This window comes from Cavia porcellus, unplaced genomic scaffold, assembly GCF_034190915.1.
Source record: "Cavia porcellus strain 051 isolate PalLab524CR breed Dunkin Hartley unplaced genomic scaffold, mCavPor4.1 scaffold_12, whole genome shotgun sequence".
In the NCBI taxonomy this organism is placed as follows: domain Eukaryota; kingdom Metazoa; phylum Chordata; class Mammalia; order Rodentia; family Caviidae; genus Cavia; species Cavia porcellus.
Window position 1 is genome coordinate 83,428,789 of NW_026947495.1, and position 24,026 is coordinate 83,452,814.

The 24,026-nt window shown below is 41.0% G+C and overlaps 1 protein-coding gene across 6 annotated transcripts in view; it reads left to right on the plus strand.

The window, feature by feature from the left end:
* Positions 1–276: 276 nt before the first annotated feature.
* The window catches only part of Spats2l (spermatogenesis associated serine rich 2 like), a 158,366-nt gene continuing 134,616 nt past the window's right edge, over positions 277–24,026 (plus strand). For all 6 annotated transcript variants that reach the window (XM_063259521.1, XM_013145252.3, XM_013145253.3 and 3 more), the window contains exon 1: positions 277–461. The gene's annotated coding sequence lies outside the window, so the exon portion shown is untranslated. The remainder of the gene's footprint in view (positions 462–24,026) is intronic.

The window sequence follows — 24,026 nt, forward strand, 5'->3', positions numbered from 1 at the left end:
GGGGGCGCCGCGCCACGTGGCCCGGTGCGCCCACCTGGCGGGTGTGCCGGGGGCGGGGCCTTGGGTGTGAGGGAGCGCGTGTGAGTGTGAGCGAGCGTGCGTGCGACTGAGGGCGCGCGGGAGACCGGACAGCGCCGCCCGCGGGGCCTAAGCATAAGGGAAGACTGGGCTGAAAGGGGGCGTGGCTGGGGAGGGGCAGTGTGAAGGAAGGGGAGTGGCTGAGAGACGGTGCTGAGGGGCGGGGCTTACAAGGGGCGTGGCCGAGGGCGGCTTCTGAGGAGCGGGCGGTGCTGAGGAGGAGGTGGTGCTGAGGGGGGCGGCGCTGTGGAGAGGGCGCGGGGCGCTGGAGAGCGCTGAGGAGAGGACAGCGCCTAAGAGGACCCGCCGCCGCCGCCGTCTCCGCCGCTGCCTCTGCCTCCGGACCGAGAACGAGGGCCAGGACGCCGAGTCTACAGGCCGAGGTGAGCGGACCGGACCGGGACCGCGGCGGGGAGGGCGGGGGACGCAGGCGGCGGCCCCGGGGACGAGGACGGCCCGGCTCTGTTCCGCTTGGGTCGGCTCGCCGGGCCCCGGGTGTGGCCGCAGGCGGAGGACTCGGGCCGGAGCCGGTTCCCGCGGGTTCCGCAGCGCGCGTCGTCCCCTGCTTGCGAGTGTAGACTGCGCTCGTGAGAGCCCAGAGTGCCGGTTCCGATCCCCGGGCGACACCCGGGCACGCGGGAGCGCGAGCGGCGGCGACCTCGGCTTGGGGACCGCTGGTCTCCGCCCGCACGGAACTGGTCCCCGGGCCAGGGAGGAGCGGCTGCGGAGACAGGCTCGGCGCCTCGGGGCCTTGGGGCGGGAGAACCAGGGACCGGAAAGGCAGTGAGCGCAGCCAGCGATCCGAACACTCCTTGAAAGTTGCCTGGGTGGGTGGTGAGCTGCAGCGATGAGGACTGACCGAGGTCGGGTTGAGGATGCGGGGTCGTCCGTGGAAGACCTGCGGGTCTGTAACTGGGGACATCAAGTTCGGATTGGCTTTCCATTTGGACAGGCGAACCCTACTGCATTCTCTAATTAGAGTTTTGGAATAAACTCAAGCTGGGTTAGAGCCCTGTGAGCGTGTGGACCGGCAGAACAGACAGCGTGCCAGATTTCCTACCTGTGCAGTCTACACACACACACACACACACACACACACACACCAGCCCTAGAAAATAATTTGCGCAGAAACACAACGCCTGAATGCAGAGCACGTCTAAGATGTTTGCAGAAACTGAACATCTGAGAAAGGGGTGTGTTCATTGATCGTTTTCTTTCTTCAATCTTTGGAAATATTAAATGATTCCTTAAGAAGCTGCTGAGTTTATTTAGTGTACTTTTTGAGACAGCAAAAAGACCAGCGCCACTTGTGTTCCCATCCTGTTCTAGGGAGCCTGTGAGGAAGGCCCTGGGCTGCCAGTGTCTGCTCACACCCACTCTCCAGGGCTTCTGAAGGGCTCCACAGATCCTTGAATGGTCACAGCACACTCAGGCCGTGCTGCCCTCCGCGTTCTTGCAGCACGGTCAGTCTCAAACACCTAGTGGGACACTTGCTGTGGAAATGGGGTCTTTCTCCCAGAAGTTCAGCCTCAGGAATGTCTTACTTCTAGTCCTCATGTTGATTGGTTTCTGAGTCCACAATCAGAAAATTGCACCCTATTAACGAGTGTGGTTGTGTTTTGGAGGTTCATGGGTGATCTTCATTCTGTCACCTTTATGCCTATTAGTCAACATGTTATGAAGTGAACTTCTGGCAACAGTCTTGTTACCAGGGAAGAAGCAGAAGTTCCCCCTGGTAAGATGAGCCTCTCCCACCTGTCTGAACATATGCCAAGAGTAGAGTGTGTCTTCTATGCCTCTGGCAGGTCCTGCTTAGTCACTGTTCTATGGTAGTGCATTCTACTCCTCTTCCGTAGTCCTAATACTGTTACTGGACCATTACAGTTGAATGCAATGGTGGTTATGATTTCCATACACAGTACAGTAGCTTTTATAAACATGACACAGGTGGTAAGGGCAGCTGGATGGGCAGATTTAACAGACTGGGTCTGGTTATTGATCTCTGAATGGCTGTGCATAATTCACCTAATCAGTTCATTCCATCAGTGCTCTACATTAGAATGTAACCACACAATAAAAATAGAATTTTTGTTATACAAACAAAAACCTAGTAAACATAATTATAGGAAAACAAAACTGTTTCTTCTTCCTTTTTTGAAGTAGTCTATTATGAAGGTATTATTTCCTTGACACAACAAAATGAAGTGAACTTCTGGCTCCAATTTGGTTACCAGGGAAGAAGTAGAAGTCCCCTCTGGTAAGATGAGCCTCTTTGACAACCTTCATATTCCCTAGGAACATGTTGCTTTGATGATGAAAAGACTTGATTTTTTAATACTTTTAGAATTCACTTCATCACCCAGTCTGGAGGCTTAGGAACCATTCCTAGAATTGTGATGCTTGTTATGTAAATAAGCCATATGTTTAAATTCTATAGACGTTTATTTGTTCAGTGTTGTGTTAATGAATAAGCGGTCCACTAACCAAAACTAAGAATAGTATGTGGACAATCTCTCTTTCATCTCTCTCTCTCTCTCTCCCTCTTTCTGTCTCTCTCTCTCTATAAATATATATGCTCTCTAGTATATATACTGTATATTCCATTAAAATTCTTTATTTCATAAAAAACAAAATTTCATAACAAAATAATAAGACAGTAACAGTAGTTAGTACATTGTGTAACATTATCTTCAAAGTAGTTACTCAGAGTATAACACACAAGAGTTGGCTCTCCTACAAAGAAGAAACAGACAATAGCACAAAATTTTCTTTTCAGTGAACTGAGACCAGTAGTGTAAAAATAAATTACCATATGTATTAAATATTTTTGAATCAACAGAATAGGTAATTTGGAGAGTAATTTTCACTTCTCACAAAACAGTCATAACTGTGATCTTTCTTTCCATTGTATGACTCTTTAACGCCAGTACCAATTGAGACTCCAGTCACACTTACCCACATGTTTATTAGGCTTTCCATAATAGATGATGACTTGCAAAGGCTACAGGTCTGATAATAAACATTTCATATTGTTCGACAACTTTCATATTCCCTAGGAACATGTTGCTTTGATGATGAAAAGATTTGATTTCTTAATATTCTCAGAATTCACTTCATCACCCAGACTGAAGGCCTAGGATCCACTCCTGACTCTTCTTTCCCCCTCAGGAAAGCTATATGAAGTCCCATTAACTCTCCATTTGTAGCGGTTTCTCCAAGCCCATCTCACACTGCTTTTCTTCCTTTACTCCCCGTTGCTGGTGTTCTTTTCAGTGGACTTTCGTCCCCATCTGAATGGGTGCTTCCACTTAAGACTTTTTGACTGTTCTGTTCTGTGAAACCAGTATGCATTCAGTGGGAGCTATACTTGTAATTTTGAATTTTGATCTTTCAATGTGCAGGATGATACAGTTTTATGAGGCTGGAAGGCTGCAGTAGCAGCTCCCAGTTGGCCACAAACTTAGGAGGGGAAACAACAGATTCTTTGCAGGGTCCTGAGCTGGCAGTGTTTTTGATGTAAGTTTTCAGTATCTTATATGACCAGTGCGGACTTTGTGGTGTTGGATGACTTTTCTGGCTGTAACAGGCTAATGTTCTGAGTGTGTTTAAAGTAGGCAGGTCGAGATGTGGTGTTTGGTAAATTATGGCAGAGTCAAAGAGCTCCTTGAAGTTCATCTACTTCCCATTGGCTCCACTCACCCTGCTTATCCTTGACACAGTCCACCCCCTCAGCCTGGCTTTCAGTCCTGCCCAATTTGAGTTGTCAACTTTATTTTCTACTTTTTAGTATGAACTGTCTGTGTCTACTGGCTAGAGTTCACTGCCCTTCTGAGATAGCATGCTCATTTTCACTTGTACACTTTTGTTCATTTGCTTTTTTAGTACCTTTTCTTTTTTCCCTTTTTTTCTCTTTCACATTCTTTGGGTTCAAGCCTTGATTGTGTTACTCTCAGTTTTTTTCTTTCACACTCTCTCAGCATCATTCTTTAGACTCTTAGATACTTTGCTACGCCATTGCTTTTCCAACTAGGTTGCATATTCCTTGAGGGCACTGAACGCATTTCATGTTCTATCTTGGACCCATCCCCAGACCCTGATCATCCCATGTGCCTGCTGTGTCCTGTGAAATGCATGAGCTAGCAGGGAAGGGCAGCTTTATGTGATGGACTTTGATGTTGGTTCTGTCTCTGTGCTGCAGAGCAAAGGGCTTCGCCCATGGTTGGACACTTTAGCCATGACCTCATAAATATTTGTTAATGTAGGAATTCATGTTAATGTTGAAAGGGGATAGGCATTTGCAGGAGGCATCTTTCGAGTAGCTTTTCCCATTTTTCTTCTGTGGCTTTAATCAGCCCCCCCCCCCCGCCCCCGCCCCCCCCCCCCATTCATTAGAGTTGAGGATTCTGAGGACTCGGCATTTCCTAGAGATGAGATAATGATGGAGCCTGACAATTGTGAGTTGGAGTGAAGAAGGCTGCCGTTATTTTGAGGTGGAGGATGGGACCTAGTAGTGAGCAAAAATAAAGTAGCAGGCTGGATGCCAGTATTCTATACATAAAACAATTAGGCTAAATTTATCTGTTATTTTATTAAAGTTCAGTGAATTGGCCCTAAAATTCCAGACTGTATTGCAGGCCTGCCCCACATTTTTATTTAAAAGTATCTTATAAATTGAAAAAGAAAGTCATCTGGGAATCCATCTGAGGGTGAAAGATGATGTGGGGAAGAGTTTGTACTCATTCAGGCATTGGGGGCTACTGCCTTCTGAAAGAATATAGTTCATCACAGGACAACCTCCCTTAATTTCTCCAATTGGATTTCTCCAAAATCCAATTCTTTAAATTTTTCCTAAAACTTACTTTGTACAAGACACCATTTTTGATAAGACAGAAATGTTATTTATCCTGTAGTTTACAGGATAAATAATATATATACCCCAGAAACAAAAGTCTAAGAGCTCAGAATGAAAATCTCCTTCATTTGGGATGTGGAGAAGAAGCTTCCTGGAGTAATGGTTGTTTAAAATGATTAAAGAATTTGGTTAAGATTTTCAATAGCTATTATTGGGAAAATAGGGATAGGGAAAGGAGACAGGGATAACATAGGGAAAAGAAGCCTGAATTCCAGGATTTTCCTCCCCAGTACTGGGGATTAAGCCTAAGAGACACAACCTTAGCCACTTTTATTTTTATTTTGCGACAGGCCTGGGACTTGTGATCCTCCTACCCAAGCCTCTAGAGTAGGTGAGATTACAGGCATGCATCACGACATCTATGAATTTTTTTTTTAACTCTGATGCAGTTCTCTATCACACTGTCACTGCTTCTGAGCTGACCCCAGCACAGCTATCCTGCACACTTGTGGTCTTCAGTGTACAATAGTGGAGCCTAAGGGATATGTAGGTAGCTGCAGTAATTGTGTGTAATGCCAAGAGCTGAACCAACCATGACATACAGCACAGAATAGATCTTTGAAACAATATAACTAGTATGTTCCCGGGAAGCATCCAGCTCACTTAGAATGTTCAAGAAGGGCCTTGGTATGATAGAATGCTACCAAATGCTGACCCTTGGCACTGTAATATAAAAAAGAGGCCAGCAGTGGAGGTGGTATCAAGTAGCCAGTCTTCACAGAACACTGTCTGGTGCCTCTCCAGAACTCAGCACATGAAGAACACGCTGTTAGGAACAGAACTCTCCTTCTGACCTTGAGGAATTACCCTCATGGACTATAAAATAGGAGCATGCGATATGCTTCAGGAAGATAGATTTTGGAGAAATATAAGGGAGGTTGTCCTGTGATGAACTATATTCTTTCAGAAGGCAGTAGCCCCCAATGCCTGAATGAGTACATATGTAGGTGATCTCAAATGAGCACAGGCCCATGTGTTCTGTCACGTCTTCCTCAGTACACTATGAAATACACACTTACCCACAATTTACTGAAAAGCAAAAGGAAGCTTGAAAAGGTTGATAGTAATGTGTAAAGCTGATATCAAAGCCAGGTCATTGGAGGGTAGAGACTGTACATGTACTGTGATAAAGGATATAAACATCTGATGATCACTGGATTTCAAACCCCTTCCTGTCACTAGGATTGATTTTTTTTTTAATTTAAGGAGAAAAAGAAAAAAAAAACAGAAAAAGGTACAAGTTATACAGAATTTCAGAAAAAATAAACAGTAGGAAATCATTAGTTAATAGATTACATATTGTTATCTTAGAAATAGTTGTTCAAGTTACAAAATTAAAGCATATAAAGTGGACATTCAAACAGTGAGACTGGAAACAGTTTTGTTCAATGATCCGACAAAACTCAGTAATATGGTTATCTATCTTATACACTTAAGTATATATGCAGTTATTTTCTTTAGAGCACTTTCTTTTCTTTTCTTTTCTTTTGTACAATGACAGTTACACATTTTGGGTTTTATTACTCCCACAGTTCTTATTACTTTTTTGAAGAGAGTAAAACCAAATGTGACATAACAGAACAGAGTCAGTCAAATCAAAAGGATGGACATACTAGGTGATATAAAAACAAAATACTAGGTGATCAACAATGGTTACCATACTGCCTCTTGCTATCTTAAAAAGAACTGCCTATATCATCAGTTATAATAAAATTGAACAAAACAGTAAGGAATAAAACCAAAACATTGGAGACATTACAGGACTTTCAAAGAAGATAATAGTCAACCAGAATGGGCGTCATAATGAATCTTACTGTCTTTACAGTTGTTGCCTATACTTTCGAACTTGGTACTATCAAGCAAAGCAGAATAGAGAAAAATCAGTCAAAGCAAGATGGTGAGGGCTATACAGGGTTTTAAATCAAGTTAATAGAAAATCAAAGTGGGTTACTATAATGTATCCGGCTATTTTTTATTTTTCCCTTAATTAAAATGATAAAAATAAAAAAGTAAATAATTACAAAAAAGGAGACTGAGATAAAAGAGGGCATAACAACAAAACAGCGCAGGTCAAAGCATAACCATTTAAGCAAAATAGTGTTTCACCACAAGATATCCTGACATAAAAGTAGTTACCATAGTGTCTCTTTCCTTGAAATCTTTGAGTATAACTTCGTATACTGTAGCACCAAACATATCAAGACAATGTAAAACCATTCAAGAGAATGACAGTATTACAGGGTATTCAGAACCAACTATCAGAAAATGAACAATGGTTTTTGTATAGTCTCCTTGTCTATAAAGGTTTTTGCTTATATTATCACATATAATAAAATCCAATAAGATACAACCTGTTAAGACCGATGGAAACAGAAGAATAAAAGCTTGATGGGACTTCAAAGCAAGATGATACTAAATCAGCACTAGCTATTATGATGTCTTGTTTTCTCCAAAATAGCTGTTCCTACCATCCAATCTTCTCTGTCTCATTTCTGTTGAGCTCTTTTTCTGTCGTTTGTTGTCAGTTTGTCTTCTTCATTTCGCTTTCTACTCCATCGTGGCCTCTCTGCCACTGTTTCTGAAGTCTCGGTATTTTCCTTTTTTAGAATATCCTGCAGTATTCTCTGTAGAGTTGAATTGGTGGTTACAAATTCCCCTAGCTCCTCTTTATCCTGGAAGCACCTTGTTTTTCCATCAATTTCTAGGGACAGTTGTGCAGGATATATCAATCTTGGCTGGAGGTTGTTATCTTTCAAAGCTTGAATTATTTCCCCCCACGCTCTTCGTGATTTGATGGTTTGTGCCGAGAAGTCTGCTGTAATTCTGATGGGTGTTCCCTTGTAAGCGATCTGTTTCTTGTCTCTGACAGCTTTTAGTATTCTGTTCTTATATTGGATTTCTGGAATTTTGATTATTATATGCTTGGTTGTAGCTCTGTTTGGGTTGTAGGTGGCTGGGGTCCTGTATGCCTCATACATCTGAGTATTTTTACCTTTTGCTAAATTAGGGAAATTCTCTTGGATTATTTCTGTGAATAGCTTTTGTAGTCCATTTGTTTGTGTCCCTACTTCTTCTTTTATGTTCTTAATTCTTAAGTTATAGATCCTATTATCATCTTCTAGCCTTGGTATTATTGCTGTTTGTTTTCTTGTTATTTTTAAGAAGTTTTTCATTTCATGCTCCCATATTACAAATCTGCCCTTCAATTCAGATAATCTATCCTTAGTTTCTTTCAAGCTGTTATGCCAGCTTTTGATAGAGTTTTAGTTTCCTGGTAATCTCTTTGAACCTGTTTCATGTATTCTGTGTTTTCTCTATTTTCTCCCCTTTTTTACTGTTCTTCCATTCCACCATCTGTTTTTAGTTGGGCGGTGCTTAGCATTTCTCTAACTATTCTACTTATATCTTGCTTTATTTCATTAAATACTTCATTTTTAAACTCGCCTATGAGGCTCTGGAAATATCGCTTTATGTCTATTGGTGCCGTGTCTGATATTGCATGTTTTCTGTCTTCCTTTGAGTTTCCCTTTCCTGGATCAGTGTTCTCAGGATTGGGGACTGAGGACCCTTTCTTGTTGCTTCCTCTTCCCGTACTTTTTGTTCCTTCCATACAAGCAAATGTAGGAGGCCCAATTTTTTTCTCTTTTTCTGGTTACAGTTTGTTTGAATTATGCCGGCTATGTGTTCCTGCCCACTGCAGTGTACTAGGGAAACAGACCTGGGCAGCCTCTGCTGGGCTCGCCCCTCCCGGTCAACCTACCGAAGGCTTCACCGCTAGGGTGCACCGTCAGGCGCTGGGACCTGGTTTGGGCTAGCCTACTGGGTCTTAGTCAGCGGCGTCACGCAGGCCAGGCACTTCCCACCAATCCCGCTTGAGAGGGGAATATGGGACTAATGTCACTGCAGCCCCTGTTCCGGCAAGTGTGCCTGGTCCCAGTATGTCCTTTGCTGGAGTCTCCTACTCTGTGAAAAGGTCCCCATTCCGCTCACTCACCACAAGTCGATGTAGGGCTCCCTGCTAGTCCCGCTCTCAACTCCGTTCATAGATTCCCACTCTCAGAGCTTTCGCACGTCTCTCTCCCTGCCCTGCAAATTTGGACGCAGTAGCAGCAGCAGGAAATTCAAATCGCAGCTTCCAGTGGCAGGTTCTAGCTTCCCATGCTGAGATTTTATCTGTTCCTGTTATAGCACCAGGATTGGATTTCCAGTTGGTTTCTCTTAGCTTAGTTCATTCCTGGGTTGGCAGGGTGTATCTCCTCTTGTTTAGAACTCCTCGTACCACACCATTCCTGGATTTTAAGCAGAGTATCTCAGAGAGCATCTGTAGCTGCTGCTATCTATCTGCCATATTCTTCCGGTTAGGCTTGATTCTTTAATTCGCCTTAGCGAACAAGATGCTGATAACTATGAAGCACTAATTCACTGTGAGCAGCACCCAGTTCCTAGAGATTCAGAACAAATCTGATATCATTATCATCATAGTGAACACTTTTTGATTATCTCATTTAAGCCTCTCAGCAAATATGCAAGATGGGGATTATGTATCCTTTTGAGAGGGGACCTTGGAGTTCAAGGAAGTTATACCACTGCTGAGTCTGTAAAGTTGCTAAGTTGTGGATAAAGGTGTTGGATGTCTGACCTCCCACACGGTGACCTTGTGGTGCTCACTTCTCAGTTTTGTTCAAACATCATACAGTCAAGGGCTACTTGCCACACAAGACCACTGTGGCTCTACAGGAAACAGCACTGCCTGAGGTTACATTCCAAACCTGGTGCTCCCAGAAACCAGTAACTTTCTCCTACCTTTGGCATACATTTGTTTTTGTTCATAAGATGCAGTACTATTAAAGGCCTTTGGGTATAATTATTATCTGCCCTCTGCATCCACTGGTTCTCTCTCCAAGAGGTTGACTGACCACGGACTGAAAATACTTTAAAATCTCACTATTCACTAAATGTGACAACTGTTTAGATAGCATATGTGTTATACTAGGTATTATAAGTAATCAAAGGGGCAGCTAAAATATGCAGAAGGATGCTTGAAGTTTCAGTGCAGCTTGCAGTAGTATACAATTTTATATAAGTATCCATAGGTTTTGGTTCTGGGGGGAGTCCTAGAATTCTGGAAAGGACAGTGCTACACCTTCCTCATAAATGCCAGGGCCTTCTTCCTCTCTCTATCTCCCCTTTCACTTCCCCCAGACTGAGACTAATCCTTCTGGATGCACCCATCTCGCTTCTCAGGAACTTTCCTTCATTTCCTCTTTTCCCTTCAGGGTCTCAGCCAGCCTTCTCTTTTAGCCCTTGAGTATGCAAGAGCCCTTTCTCCCTTGGGCTGGTTCTGTTCTGTCTCCTTGGTGTCAGGAGTCAGCTCTCTAAGGGACAACTTCCTCACCTCCCTCAGCTGCAGTCCTTTGCGGCCGTGTTCTCCCACATGGCTGCTGCTGCTCCCCAGATTTCTGTTGGCCTGGCCTTTCCTGGCCTGCCGTAGCATTTGGACTTATCAGTCACATCTGCTTTCTGAGTTGTCCCTCCTTCTTCAGAGCATTCCTCTAATAGAGTCCTTTGTACACTGCTCTCCTCTTTTCCAATCTCAATGTCCGTGATTCAGCCTTTGCTCCCCTCTCACCCATGCCCTGGACTACTCTGCTTCTGCTCCCCACTCAGTGCTGCTGAGTCTTGGCCTGTTTATCCAGTTACTAGTGCTTTTTTCATGTCTGTTTCAGATACCTTAATCTCAGCAAGCTCACAGTTCTACTTCCAAACCAGCAAGTTCTTTTGTGTTGTCTATTTCAGTTGATGAAACCCACTTCACACCTACAAGCTAAGAGTTACTCTTAGATCTTTCTCTTCCTTACTTTCTATGTTTTCCTGGGCACCAAGCCCTGTTGAGGCCATCTTTTCAGACTCTGTTGGATCTGCCTTCTCCTCTCTGTGCTGTTTCTACCATGGCTGCCTTGGTTCTGACAATTTGTACAGCAGCTTCTTAACCAATCTCCTTGCTTGGGCCTGGCCTGCCTCCAATCCCATTTCTATACTGCTGCCTTCCTGAAAGCCAGATATGATCATGACACTGCCCCTGAAAAATCCTTCAGCACAGTCCCTGCATCTTCAGAAGAAAGGCTAAGCTCCCTGGCACAGCACAAAAGCTCCTTTGTAAGTGTGGCCCTTCCTTCAGGTATGCATCAGCCTTAATTCTGGTCACCATGGCGAGACTCCTGCCCATGGCATCACTGATGATGCCCATGGCATCATCGCTTACAGAAATGATTTGTTACAAGAAGGGAAGGATAGGAAAGATGGAAAGGAAGAGAGGTTATGGAACTGGGCTCCATGCTGTAGCCACATGATATGTGGCGGTTCATCATTTGAAATGTGGCTCGTTAAGAATGAGATGTCCTGCGAGTGTAAAGGAAGACTTCACGTTGAAAAAAAGAATGTAAAATGTCTCATGAATATATTGTAATATTGATTACATTTAAGTGGTGATATTTTTATATAATCAACTAAACCATATCATTAAAATTAACTTATTATTTTAATGTGGCTACTAGAAAATTGAAACTTTACCTGTGTGAGTTGCATTCTAGTTACATTGGATAATGTTGTTATGAAATCTGTCCTTATTCTAGAAAATGAGTCCTGTACACGCTGAGCCATGAGGCTTTTCAGTGATTAAGTCAGCCCCACAGCACTGGGAAGCAGCAGGTATTCAGTGTCTTAAGTCTAGAGGCATCAACTGCTTTAGATAAAGTTCAGTATTAGAGAGACAGATTTTGAACACCTCAACCAGGACTCAGACACACATGTGCACAGTATGCAAAGCACATTACAGTACATTTGTCACCCAGCCTTCCTGCTCACCATCAGGAGTGGAAAGAGGAAGCTCTTGTGGTGTGGCAGAGGGAGGATTTGAGCAAGATGGGGAAGAACAAGGGAAAAGAAAGTGGAGTTACATGCTCGGAAGCCTCCTGCTTGTGAGATGCCTGGTGAGATGCAGACCAGGTTTCTGAGACATCCCCATCCCACCAGAGTCCTTGCCAGTGGGTTAGGTCTTAGCTCCCCTACCATCTAGCTGTAGGAATCTGAGCAAGATTATGAATCAGTGAGTCTCTAGTCTCGATAATATGCATACCATGTAATCATTGTACATCAAAAGAAACTATGTGTCCACAACAGGTAAGTGTTCTATGAAGTTAACTATCTCTTGAGCCAAACATCAGATAGCCCGTGAAGCTGGAAGAGAGGGTAGATGGGCTACCAAATCCAGAAGGTAGCATATTATATCCTAAGAGATATTCAGAGCTGTAGGTATGCACAGTAGAAAAACCAATCAGTAATAGGAAGCCAGAGCTGATCAGATTGGAACAGGGAGAAGCCTTCCTGGAAGAGGAGCTGGGAGAACTGAAACAAAAGCATGGTTCAGAGGGTTAGATTCCAGTGAGGTCCTGCTTAGGTAGGTGTTGTCCCTAGTGGGGCTTTGGGTGCTGTGTTCCATGGAGCCAGAAGGCTCTGAGAAAAGCTTCTCGGATTTGACATGAGCAGCTGCTTTCATGTATTTACTTATGTTGTGGCCATTTGGATAAGATTTGTTAGGTGCAAGTTTTTGTGCTAAAAGTAAGTTTGGAAATCACCCATCTATAGAAGATGGCCTGAGAGGAGTGATGCCCGCCCCGGTGTTGGGGGATCTGTTCAGGCTTTCTCAGAGGGAAGCAGCTCCCTTGCCTCAGTGACAGGGACCTGGCCTTGCAGCTTCCCTAGGTAGCCGTGACTCAGCCTGCTTCTTGTAGATGCAAGTTTCTACTCTGAGCACCGAGTTCAGTGGTCCCCACAGCTACGATCTGGGCTTTAATGAGTTCCTTTTTAGGAATTCCAGATCATCTTGGGTCAGGGTCCTGTCCTATCTCTCCCAACCTTTGTGTTGCTTCTGGGCTGAGGACTCCAAGACTCAGTCACTGTTAACTCTCTTAGGCCCCTTCAATCTTGACACTACCAACAACAGTCAGGAAACCTAAGAGTGGGATTGAACATTTTGCCTGCTTACTGGCTGCCTTATTCATTTTTGTTTCTACAGCAAAATACCTGAGGCAAATTAGCTTTATAAAGGAAGAGGCTTATTTGGCCCACAGTTTTGGAGGCTGAAAGTTCAGACAGCTTAGTACCAGCTTTGACAAGGGTCTCTCAATGCATGGCAGATATGCACATGAGAGGAAGAGAACCCATCTTACTAGAAGCTGGAGAGATATACAGCCCATGTCCTTTCTGAGGGCATGCCCCTCAGTGACCTAGGGACCTCCCAGTAGGTCTCATCCCTTAAGGATCCCACCTTCCAACATTGCCACATGGAGTACCAGGCTCATGACACCTAGACCTTCAGGGAATAAGCAGCACTCAGCCTGTACCACTGATGCTCCCTAGCTCCAGATGTCTTGCGGACTGGCTGCTCACTGACCTCAGGCTTCCCTCTGCATTCTCCATGCCACTTGGAAAGAAAAGGGGCTGGCAAGCATAGCACATGTGTTCCTGGGTTGTTCTATATTCCAGCCTGTGTCTGTAGTGAACAGGCTGGATTGTGTGTGGGCGAGAAAGGTGACTGCCTGTAGAGTGTGGTTGCCGAGCCCATACTACTGAACAGGGCACTTCAAACATTGATGGCTTCTCTTCCTTGCTCTCTAATATGTGGAATCCTGCGTTACAAAAGCTGTTTTCTTTCTTGAGACGACTATGATTGGAAAGAAAAAGATGGGCTTTGAAATTTGAAAGAGCTGCTTTTGACTCCTGTAATTGGCTTGCTATATGAACAAGCTCACATTGTTTAATCTTTGTGAACCTCAGTTTTCTCAGGTATAAAGCAAATCTAGTAGTACCTATTATTTTATGACTAAGCAAGATGAAATGTGAAGTACCTAGCAACAACAGAACCTCAGCATGAATGCTGAGGAAGTAGTAACTCAGATTCTCTGGGCATTTACTCCTTGTTGAATGACCTTGTAGCCCCTTCCTTGAGACTGATAAAGTAGAGAATAGGAAATTGGACTGGCGAGCCCAGATTTCACCTTTCGGGGTGGAAGGATCAGAAGGAAATGGCCTTTGTTTCCATAAGCCTAGTCCTAGGAGTTTGCATTTGTGAAAATACCCATCTGGGTTATAAGTACAGTGTGAAGCCATGGAGAAAAGGCCTGTTTACATTGTCTGCCACGATGGTGTAACAGTAAGCAAAATCTGCATTTGAATTTCTGAAGAGTCAGGTGCACTGCCTCAAAATAAACTTTTACTTCTATTCTTTGTTGACAAATTACAAATAAAGGAAGCCACTGAAATACCCTGAAAAGGAAGATTCCTATGTAATTTAGACACCAGGAATGTATTTTTATGCTTATTTTTGTTGAAGCCATTCTTTCCTTAACTGTGGGTGTTTGGGAAATACTTTTGTCAGAGTCTTTGTTGCTTAAAAGAGGGAGGGAAAAGCTTTAGTGCACTAAGGAAAGCTGTTTTGATTATAGGCAGTATTGTGCCCAGGGTAGGCTGATTTGATCCATTCTAGTGATTGCTAGTACATAACTAGGGAAACTCTCTTCCCCAAGTTCCCTAAGCAGCAGGGAGGCAGTTGGCTCTGACATATAGCTGATTCTGATCTCCAGATGTTTATTATAGAAGTGTAAGTAGTCTTGGACATTCTCAAGAGAACAGGGGTAGGATTAGGGTAACTGCTGATGTCTATCCTTTTGATACTGGTCATGCAAGTAGACTTGTTTCATTTGTAATGGAAATTAAGGTTGATGCAAAAGCATAAATTTACAGACTGAAGCATTAGTGGAGAAGGAAAAGAAGGGGGAAAGGATGTCAGCTTGAGAAGAAGGTGAGCTGGAGGGTCACAGCGCTGAGGAAAAGATCAGACTGGCCTAGTTGCCGGGGGAGAGTTGAGCTTTTGCGGCATCATGGAGTGGGCTGTTGTTGAGAATTTTCCATTGTCATATCTGTGTTTTGTTTTGGAAATTCTCTTCTGAATTGTTAGGGGATTTTTTTCTTGTGTAGGATCTGGGTCAGGTCACACCCTTGTAGAGATCCTGTTGTCCCCTGTTGTGACAGCTCTGCAGGTCATTCTTGTCAGAGCAGGGGACAAGGACAGGGCACACTGCATACATTGTTGGCAGAGGAGGATTGGATTGTCATCCTGAGTGACAAGTCACGGGCTAAGGCCTGTGAGTCTTTCCACCTCTTCTCTCCATGAGGGTCCCTGTAGCATTTTATTTACTGCTTCTATAAAGTCAGAGTGGTGGACTGGGTTCAGCACCTGCCCTGGGCTTCCACTTTCCTCTGCTCTTTATGTAATTAATCACCTCTCTGTTACACCATGGGCTCAATATAGTGTTGTATCAAAATAATGACCACTCAAGGAAAAAATGTAAAATTGAAAATTAAAAATAAAGGCCTCTAAACATGTTATTTAAAGCTGGCTTGTGACACTGAATATATAAATTCATGTATTGTTCTGATAATCCTTGCGCAAGAACAATTTCAGCTGCAGTGGATGATATAAACCAAGGTTCCCATGGCAACATTAATTTACAATATCCAAACTTTTGTAGACTCTTACCTTCTACTCTTTTGGATTAAATTTAAATTTACAGCTTTTTCTCATTTATTAAAATTAGGCACATTTAGACACTGTATAGATAAGCATACTAAGAGCATCTTCATGGAAGTTATTAAATAAGAAAGAAATCAGAAGCATGGGATGTGGGCACTGGAAAGGAGTAACAGGTGCTGTGATCTGAGGCCCACCCCTGCAGAATTCCCTCCCACAGCATCCCAGATGTCATTTGAATCCAGTCAGGAATGAGGGCTGTGCCCTGTAATAATGCCAAGTAATTCCAGTGACAGTAGCTGCAATGCTTCTGGATCATCAGCTTCTTTAGAGTTGGGCCTTGTCTTATTGCTGACTGCACCAATACTCATTATCAAGCACAAGCAGGCAAAATATCTTTGAAACTTTTTCTGCATGGTGCCCTGGAGTCTGCCTTTTTTTTCTTTCTTGCTGGTCTTCCATCCACCCTTTTCAGTGCCAACAATGAACGGGCACCTTCTGTGAGGAAGCTTGACAAACATTTGACCGTAGCCATTGTGTCTCCTAATTAGAGTATTCTCTTTTTAGGGTTATGTGGTCCAGTTTTCACCCAGTATTACTCTCCTTGGTGACTCCAGGTAACCGCCACTCTGTTCAGGCCGTCTTCATAACATGGCAATTTGAACTCAACACTGTGAGCCTGCATCCTCAGAACAGTAGGACACGCAGGATTGCTGACCACGGTATCTTTCTTTATTAGTCTAGTAAATACTGGTCACAGGACTCCTTTGTAAATCCAGGGTGGCACACTGTTAGTTTATGTATGAAGTCAAATACAACTTCCAGGTCTCCTTCTTCTGCACAGCTGCTACAAAACTAGGTCTCCCTCATCCTCATGTAAGCAACTAATCATGCCTCCCTGTTAGTAGGACTTAACATATGTTCTTGTTAAATTTTGTCTTTTTTGTCAAATTATTTTTCCTCATTATCAAGATATTTTTTAATTTTAATTTTTAAATCCAGTGTTAGTGATACTTTCACTTACTTATCAGTTGCTTGTTTAAAAATGGTACTTCTTGTGCTATAGATAAAATGTTGACCACAACAAGCCAAAGATAGAGCCCTGTGACTTTCTATAGGAAATTTCTTGTCATCAGTATGTGAATTTTGTTAGTTTTGCTTTTTAATTAATTTGATAATATTTCATTTGCATGTACTTTCTTGTATGAGAGAATATAGTCAAGGAAAAATTTAGCCAAATGCCTCAGTAATAGTCATTACAAGTCTACTTATTGTTAACCACAAAGCCCCTTTTATGAAGTGAAACATGGTTAACTCAGAGAATTTTAGATTGTAGTAATTTTTTTTTAAAACTTTACTAGAAACTACTTTTTAGTACATCCTTCTGTTCTCTACAGAATCATTGCTGCTAAAATGAATTGTTGAGGTGACAGGAGCCTGCTCCTGAGATGTCTCTCTAACACTTAATGCCTGCCCCTCCTAGGCTAGGGAGTAAATAACCAGACCAGCCAAGTCCAGGCAGTGTCATGTGAATGGCTCTGACGGTGTCAGTAACAGACCCTGACAGAGACTATGCAGTGGCATCATGTCACCTATGGATATATTTTCTCAAAGCACAAAATCCTGTATTATTTGAAGAGATTGTCCCTTTTACACAAAATCTTTGACTTTTTAATGTCAACTATCTGTTAAATAAGATACACTATGTTTTTGTACTGTATCTTGTAGTGTTTAAATACAAAGTAGTTTTTATGTGCTTTTTTGCCTTGGACTTGATATAAAAAAGAAACTCAAATTTTTGATAAGTCAAGGAATAAATAATTGTTTCATAAGATATTAGTATTGTCTAATACTTTAAATTTTTTGAAAAATCTTTTTTGAAAAATTTGTTTGTAAAAATAATTAAATTAAATTAATTAAATTTGAAAGGTGTATGAATGGATGAAAATCATATTAAAAGTCAGCTAAAATTTTACCACATAGAGATCGTCGCTGTTAGCACTTGGTGTATTTTCCTTCCAGACACACATTTTTGTGGGTTGTGATTGTGTGTGCTGAATGTTCATGGAGTAGGGGTTAACTAGCCTCACTGGAACACAGGAAGTTCTTACTGAAGGAGCAATATGACATAATAGATAACAGTGCTTTGGGAGCTGGGGGTGTAGCTCGATAGTCCCTGGGACCAGTACCAAAAACAAAAAACCAGTGGTTCAAGATTATAGTCCTGACTACACTATGTTATTAGTGATCATAAATTGCTTAAACTCTCTAAGTCTTGGTTTCTACTTCTATGAAATGGTAGTTACAATAGTACGTACCTAGTAACTTTATTATGAGAATTAATAAGATGAAGCATATGTAATATGTAGCATGATGCTTGGTGCATAGCATATACTCCATTTTTATTATGTAAGTTTGTTCTGCTTTCTTTTCTTAAATTTCAGCGGAAAAATTGATCATAAAACATTATTTGAAAATATTTGTAATGAATACATAATTTTAGTAGATAAATATACCTCAGTATTATCATTTCCCTCTAGTTAAATCAATTTCAATTCTGTGTTGTCATAAAGAGCACCACAGTTAATATTCTTTACATTAATTTTTGTGCATAGACAACAGATAAAAAATAATTAATAACACTTTATGGAGGTACAGGAAAAAACTAACACATCTTCAATGTCTATTAATGTAACAGCTTAGGTACTATATTTGTTACAGAAAAAAAAATTATTTAACTGCGTACAGCCACCTTTAGTAAATCTGTTGCCCCCAACTTTCAAATGAGAAAGCTCTGAGGGCAGATAAGTAGTTTGCCCAAGTTTGCAGAGTTAGTGGTGGTAGAAATGATTTTCAGAGTCAACTGCCTGATTTCAAAGGTTGAGTCTTTTCCATTTGGCATACATTCATGTCTATCTTTTTGAGGCTAGCAGAATGAATAGAGTCCATTGTGCTTTCTACAAAATGTCATTTGGTGCCACATAAAAGACCGAACACTTGGCCGGAGCTGTTGACTTCCTCCATATAGTTCCCCTTGTGTCCATATGCCCTTATATGTTTGGAATTAAGCCTCGTTAAAATAAGGTGTTAGCTAAAGGAAGTGAAGCATTGACACGACTACTCGATGAAAGGAAACCTCAGAAGGAAAACATTTCTTTAGTCAGTAATACTAAATTCTTCTTTGTTTGGCAGTGTGGACTTAGGCCAGAATAACTTACCTCCCTAGCAATCAGTTTCATATAAATCAGTTTGGAAACTAAGCCATAAGTACACTCAAAGTAAGTTAATGCTGTCAAAAGAAATTGTACATTTCACTACTTGTATATTGGGGGTTAAAAGAAAAAAATCTTTTAGCTAACCTTAGCCATAAAGCAATACTTTAGGGAAGAGCTGTAACTATTCCTGTGGTTAGAAGTATAGGTACAGAGGTATTAGAAAGTATAGTGAGACAAACTCCAAAGAACTGTTTGGTGAACTGACATATTGTCTGCAAAAAGCCAGCCTTTCAGAACATTTATCTTGGCAGCTCTCAAATCTGACTTACAACATCTAGTATGGCAGCCAATTTTATAGGGAAAATGCATGATTAATATGAAGAAAGAACAGGTATTGCTAGTGAGTTCCTCACACAGTATCTAAGAACAAAGAGACAATTGAAAACATCTTTTAATTGGGTAGTTAGTCCTGGTTTGTCATTTTGTAGATTTTGGTTCTTAGTGAGAATGCAAAGAAAAAGTGAAACCCTATTAGTAATGTTTCACATAAAGACATGCATTGTTGCACAGTTTAAAACCAATTATTCTGTAGGCAGTAAAGGTATCTTTAGTTTTTGAATTCTTGAATCTTTATAGTCCTTGAGCTTGCGCATTTTTGTGTGAATTGTTCCTGTTTTCCTTCAGTCATTTTCTGCAAGGAAAAACAATATTCTCAGAGCCCAGCAACCGGAAAGATTTTAGATTATAACAGAATGTATTGACAGTGTTTCTACCATGGTGATATTGTAGGTATCAGTTCTTTGTACAACCAGCGAATAGTTAAAATTGAAGAGAAAGTTAGGTGTGGCATTTTAACACTGACCTCTAGTCACTGGCCTGTCACTTAGTAGCTTTCCAACCGTGGACGAAGAACTGTACTCTCTCTCAGCCCCAGCTGCCTGTGCTCACTAGTGTAGTTAATGGCCACTACCTACTCAGAGATCGTTTGGAGGATCAAATATGAACAGGCCATTGGGTCGCTCAAAAAGATTGTTCCCGCAGGGAAGGAGGGGAGCCAATTTAAAATATTTTCATTTAAAGTATTTTCAAATGAGAATATTTGTAAAATATATGTAAAATTGTACCACTCCTGGGGATTATCTCACCACACTCTTCCAACTCTTCGCTTACCTTGTCCTATGATAATGGGACAAACCCTTTTTCTACCCTGAACATCCTCGCTAGTTGGACTTTTCTGAAATTTGGTTGCTCATTCCCAAGGCCTGTTTCTTGGGTATAGGAAAAAGAGGCTTCTGCCTTCAACAGGTGTTCCTTCAGCACAATAAAACCTTTGTGAAAGCAAGCGTTTAGTTCTATTGTGTTGTCCTGTGACAGAGAATGTACTGTGAAACATTTCTTTTTTTTTTTTTTCTTTAAGGAGAAAAGAAAAAAAAAAACAGTGAAAGGGTACAAGTTATACAGATTTACAGAAGAAAAAAATGAACAGTAGGAAATCATTAGTTAATGGATTACATATTGCCATCTTAGAAATAATTGTTCAAGTCATAAAATTAAAGCTTGTAGAGTGGACATTCCAACAATGATACTGCAAACAGTTCTGTTCAATGATCCAATAAAACTCTGTGATATCATTTTCTATCTTATACACTTAAATATACATGCAGTTATATAGTTTAGAGCACTTTCTTTTCCTCTCTTTTGTACAATGACTATTACACATTTTGGGTTTCATTGCTCCCACGGTTCTTGTGGAACATTTCTGAAGCTGTTTGAGGCAAGCAGTGTCTGAAATGCCCCTCTAGCATTTCCCGGGTTGGGAGTGTGTGTGCTAAGTGCTGGATGCTTTGGACCTCTGTAACCACTTAGCTGAAGAGAACTGACCTGCTCCCACTCATCCCAGGATTCCCTGAGCATGCTGGGTGGTCATAGCTAAACCTGCTTGCTATTCGCATTTGGAGTCAGTTTCTAAATTTCATTTCCCCTTCTCTTTGGTACCAAAGTATTTTTCAGCTCCTTTCTTCATCAGCAATTTCTTAAAGCATTTGGTATATGCTAGATAAAGTGAAGGAACGAGGGTGCTGAGAAGGAAGAAAGCCCACTTAGCCTAGGTGGAAAGAAAGATGTACTTCTTAAGCAGAGAGAAGAGAGGGTTAAGTTTGTAATGTCTTTTCTACAATAAATTTTACTATATGAAAATCTATATCCATATTCATTTATGTAGCAAATCCCAGTATACTGAAAATTCCTCCTAACTGTGACTCAGACTAGCATCCATTGCACATATTCTAGTACGGCAGAGGACGCTGAGCAGTCCCTTGCAATGGGCCATGTGAGATTTAACCTATACATCAAGCTTTTCATGATTTTGATGTTTTTCATTTCCACATATTAACAAATACCTGACTTGATATTAAAGTCAGTTAAATCAATATTTCTTGCTGTAGTCAAGGTACAGCAAGGACAGTATATCCCCAACAGTTGAATTTTGTTGAACGTGTATATTTTATCATAAATCTAACTGATGGAACTACCTTCTGATGAATAGGATGAAAATATCAGTATAGCTATCATTTAAGGAAGGAAGAAAAGAAGGAGGAAAGAAAGAAAGAGAGGAAAAGAAAAGAAAAAGCAATCCAGGTAATGTGTGATCTTGGTTTTTGCCCACATTTAAGCAATGTAAAATTTACTTTGCTGACCTTAATTGTAAGGAATCAGAGCATGGACAAGGTCTTGGCTGTGGGAGCTATGGTTCATTCACTGTCTTCAAATTGATCTGCTTAACCCTTCTCTACCCCTCGTATGAGCAGGGATAGCTGAACCAGTCTGGGACTCTCAGAAGCTGGTAATTGGTGTTGGAAGGAGAGTAAGGTAAAAGCCCACTACTGCTTACTCTTTTATGAACTTTAAACTGTTGGAAGGTTTATAAAAGTTATTACAAACTCACAGCATTTTTGTAAACAAATGGCCTGAAGCATCAGTTTATAAACACCAACAACTTGGTTTACTGTTTAAAATCAAAAAATGCTAACTTACCTTCCATGTGCTTCAGAACATGTATTATTATTCTCATTTTACAGGTAAATAGTTGTGCAAAGTGTGCTGCTGAGAAACTTTTCCAGAGGTGTCAAGATAGTGGAAAACATGCTGGGACTTGAACCCGTTTGTCTGATTCTAAAGCCTTCACTTTTTTTTTTTTTTTATTTAAGGAGAAAAGAAAAGAAAGAAAGAAAAAAAACAGTGAAGGGGTACAAGTTATACAGATTTACAGAAGAAAAAAATGCGCAGTAGGAAATCACTAGTTAATGGATTACATATTGCCATCTTAGAAATAATTGTTCAAGTCACAAAATTAAAGCTTGTAGAGTGGACATTCCAACAATGATACTGCAAACAGTTCTGTTCAAGATCCAATAAAACTCTGTGATATCATTTTCTATCTTATACATTTAAATATACATGCAGTTATATAGTTTAGAGCACTTTCTTTTCCTCTGTTTTGTACAGTGACTATTACACATTTTGGGTTTCATTGCTCCCAGGGTTCTTATTGCTTTTTTGGAAGAGAGTAAAACCAAATGTGACATAACAGAACAGAATCGGTCATGTCAAAAGGGTGGATATAATAGATAATATAAAAACATAATACAAGGTGATCAACAATGGTTACCATAATGCCTCCCGCTATTTCTAATAGAATTGCCTATATCATTAGTTGTAATACAATTGAACAAAACAGTAAAGAATAAAACCGACAAAACCAAAACATTGGAGATATTGTAGGTCTTCAAAAGTAGATAAAAGTCAACGAGAATGGGCGTTATAATGAATCTCATTATCTTCTCAGCTGATGCCTAAACTTTCGAACCTGATACTATCCAGCAAAACAGAATATAGGAACCTCAGTCAAAAACAAGATGGTGAGAGTAATACAGGGCTTCAAATCAAGATAATAGAAAGTCAAAGTGGGTTACTATATTATATCCTGCTATATTTTTCCCTTTAATTAAATGGATAAAAATAAAAAAGTAAATAATGGAGTGGAGATTGAGAAAAAAGAGGGCATAACAGCGAAACAGGGCAGATCAAAACATAACCATTTAAGCAGAATAGTGTTTCACCACCAGATATTTCCGACCCAAAAGTAGTTACCATATTGACTCCCTCCCTGAAGTCCTTGAGTACAACTTCATATACTGTAGCATTAAGTATATCAAAACAATGTAAAACCATTTAAGAGAATGACAGCATTATAGAGTATTTAGAATTGACTAACAGAAAATGAACAATGGTCTCTGTATAATCTCCTTGTCTTTAAAAGGTTTTTGCTTATACTATCGTACATAACAAAATCCAATAAGATACAACCTGTTTAGACCATTGGAGACAGAAGAACAAAAGCTAGATGAGACTTCAAAACAAGATGGTACTAAATCAGCATTACCTATTAAGATGTCATTTTCTCCAAAATAGCTGTTCCTATCATCCAATCTTCTCTGTCTCATTTCTGTTGAGGTCTTTTTCTGTCAGTAGCTGTCAGTTTGTTTTCTTCATTTTGTTCTCTGCTCCATTCGTTGTGGCCTCCCCGCCACTATTTCTGGGTTCTTTGTATTTTTCTTTTTTTAGAATATCCTGCAATACTTTCTGTAGAGTTGAATTGGTGGTTGCAAATTCCCCCAGTTCCTCTTTATCCTGGAAGCACCTCGTTTTTCCATCAATTTCCAGGGACAGTTGTGCAGGATATCTCAATCTTGGCTGGAGATTATTATCTTTCAAAGCTTGAATTATTTCCCCCCATGCTCTTCGTGATTTGATGGTTTGTGAAGAGAAATCTGCTGTAATTCTGATGGGTGTTCCCTTGTAAGTGATCTGTTTCTTGTCTCTTACAGCTTTTAATATTCTGTTCTTGTATTGAATTTCTGGAATTTTTATTATTATATGCCTGGGTGTTTCTCTGTTAGGGTTGTAGGTAGCTGGGGTCCTGTATGCCTCATACATCTGAGTATCTTTACCTTTTGCTAAATTAGGAAAATTCTCCTGGATTATTTCTGTGAGTAGCTTTTGTAGTTCACTTGTTTGTGTCCCTACTTCTTCTTTTATGTTCTTAATCCTTAAGTTATGGCTCCTCTTATCATCTTCTTGTCTTTGTATTATTGCTGTTTGTTTCTTTGTTATTTTTAAGAAGTTTTTCATTTCATTCTCCCATGTTTCAAGTCTGCCCTCCAATTCAGATAGT